The sequence below is a fragment of the Trematomus bernacchii genome, unplaced genomic scaffold (assembly GCF_902827165.1).
Source record: "Trematomus bernacchii unplaced genomic scaffold, fTreBer1.1, whole genome shotgun sequence".
Lineage (NCBI taxonomy): Eukaryota > Metazoa > Chordata > Actinopteri > Perciformes > Nototheniidae > Trematomus > Trematomus bernacchii.
In genome coordinates, this window is record NW_022987776.1 from 312,138 (window position 1) to 315,225 (window position 3,088).

The window sequence follows — 3,088 nt, forward strand, 5'->3', positions numbered from 1 at the left end:
TGTTATTATAGTTTCCTTAAAATAGTTTTCTATCTGAGTTTTTCATGTTTGGCAATAAACCTGTTTCTGATTCATCAAATTATTCCTAAAATTGCCCGATTGAATGTAAAGAACTGGATATTTTATAGCTTGAACAACAAACTTTATTACCACAGATGATGATTACAGTAACAAAAAGATCAAATATAATATAAATATGTGTTTTTAAGGAGTAAACTCTTGATAAATAATGCTTAGGAAAGAGTGCGGTTAAATTCAAAGCAATGTAAACCAGATTATTTTCAATTTTGGTAAACAAACGTTTGATGGTAAACAATATAATCCCATTTTTTACTACAACTGCTGCACAACAATCATCAATGAGAGGATTGTATATGTACCATCCTATAGCAGACAGACAGACAGACCAGCCATAGTTCTGCTTTAGTCCAGATAGTGATAGAAAATAGAACATGACATCTACATGACATTATATTTCTAACCCTGTGTTGCTAGAAGTCAATAACACTGTTTTTAGTGTTAGTTGAATGAAGTATATTCAGTAAATGTGAGTTTGATGGCAGAGCCGTGGCTTTTTTGATCCCCTCCGTTGTTGTTGTTGTTGTTGTCTTCTTCTTTTCATCGCTGTCTCCTTTATCTTAACACTGAGAGGCTTTTGAGCCAATCAGGACGAGCAGACAGACAGCGCCATGGTAACATGAGACCTTCTTACATGTGGGTGGGCAAAGGCACACTCATTATGCCTCAATAGAGCCACTGGGCTGTTTCCAGGGTAACTATGACTTTCAGGTGTGTGTGTGTGTGTGTGTGTGTGTGTGTGTGTGTGTGTGTGTGTGTGTGTGTTGTGTGTGTGTGTGTGTGTGTGTGTGTGTGTGTGTGTGTGTGTGTGTGTGTGTGTGTGTGTGTGTGTGTGTGTGTGTGTGTGTGTGTGTGCGTGTGCGTGTGTGTGTGTGTGTGTGCGTGTGCGTGTGCGTGTGTGTGCGTCAGAGTGTCTCTGTGTGTGTGTGGTAGTGTTGTGTGTGTGTGTGTGTGCGTAGAGTGTCGTGTGTGTGTGTGTGTGTGTGTGCGTCAGAGTGTCTCTGTGTGTGTGTGTGTGTGTGTGTGTGTGTGTGTGTGCGTCAGAGTGTCTCTGTGTGTGTGTGTGTGTGTGTGTGTGTGTGTGTGCGTCAGAGTGTCTCTGTGTGTGTGTGTGTGTGTGTGTGTGTGTGTGTGTGTGTGTGTGCGTCAGAGTGTCTCTGTGTGTGTGTGTGTGTGTGTGTGTGTGTGTGTGTGGTGTGGTGTGGTGCGTCAGAGTGTCTCTGGGTGTGTGTGTGTGTGTGTGTGTGTGTGTGTGTGTGTGTGTGTGTATCAAATTGCCTTGTGGTCAGTAAGTTCGTGTTGGACTGAAAACACAATGTGCCGAAAACAACAGCAGTCAGTGAACGTCACGTAAGCCGTTGAGTTCAGGGCTTCTTTTTTTTTTACGGGAAAAGCATCAACGAAAATTGCGAAGTAGGGAAAATATATTTTGAGGTTTCGTGGTTTGCGGATGTAATCGTCGGCAGGGTAGCTTGTGGATTTACTCCAGGTGGAACTAAAGTCTGATTTAAGACTTGATTATATTTCACATCATTCATCCACATCTGCAAAGTAACTAAAGGTATAAATACATGTAGTGGAGTACAAGTACACCATGTACCTCTGAACTGTAGAGGAGCAGAGTGGAAATACTTAAGTACCTCAAAGTAAGTACAGTACTTGAGTAAATCTACTTAGTTACTACCTCCACTGCATGTTGTGTGTGCTAGCAGCCCTATAATCCACACTATACATACAATAAATCAATGTGAATTCTGTTTCTAATTTGTTTAGTTGTAATAATCTATAAAAATACTGTTAAAGAACCGTATCGATAAGCAGTACTTGTAATTGTTTCAATCAGGCCTCATTATTTCACAGTGGCACAGGATCATCTGCCAATACAAGCACTTTAGTTCATGTTCAATCCATAATAAAATATACAATTATAGTTGGAACTTTTTGTCTTGTTATTATTAGCAGAGAAAATGTAATGTTTGTAAAACTATATACAATTCATTCTACCAATCTGGATGGGAACCGGGTTGGGGGGGGGGCTCGGAAATACTTCCAATTACCCAAGGGGGGCCTCACTGAAAAAGGTTGGGACCCACTGCTCTAACTGCTGCCTCAATTTCTGGTTTATTTCTTTATCATTTTGGCTGTTAAACAGATTTTGCTGTCCATTTCTTAATCGAGATCGTCCTACAACTAATTACCCACTTCCTCGACCTCACATCGAGCCGAGAGACACGGCAAGCTCTCTTGCTGTTTTATTATTTGCACGTTGTTGGCATATACAGTGAGTTTAGTGTTATGCTGTTGTGCCACATGTATTGTTCACATCTGGAACGCCTTGTGAGGAATGCTTTGGCGATGTTAGTTTAAAATGTGGTCATGCCAATAAAGCCCCTTTGTTGCTCTCATCCTCCTCACATCAAAGTGCTCTCTTTTCTCCTCGCTTCAAAGCCGGGGTTGAAAAGTCAGCAGCTGCATAGTAATCGGGGGATAAGGCTTTAGTATTCACACACACACTCTTCACACACACAACCTTTCTCACCGTGTCTGTCACAGATTAGCCGTTGTGATTTTTTTATCTCCATTGGTTCAGTCTCTCCGTCTCATTATCCTGATCCGATGCCTCGTGTTGATCGTGGGTCACATCGCCTCCCCTCACCCTTGTTGGTTCAATAATTCATTATAGTGTGAGTTAAACACGTCCTACACACTGTGTGTAAAGGCTGCTGGGGGGATAATACCGTTTACTTTCCATTGAGATTGTTTTAGACTCATCTAATCTGATTTATTCTGAGGAAATGTTGTGAGTAAGTGATAGAAAACAGATACAAGATTGAAGAAAAAAAGATTATTTTGTGTTAAAAGTAATTTTTTTAATTGCCTTTTTGTGCCAATTCCCAACAAAATCACAATTCCTGTTGTTTAACACTGAATTTCATATCATCATCATCATCATCATCATCATCATCATCATCACCATCATCTACGATAACAGGAGCTCAATGAGTATACA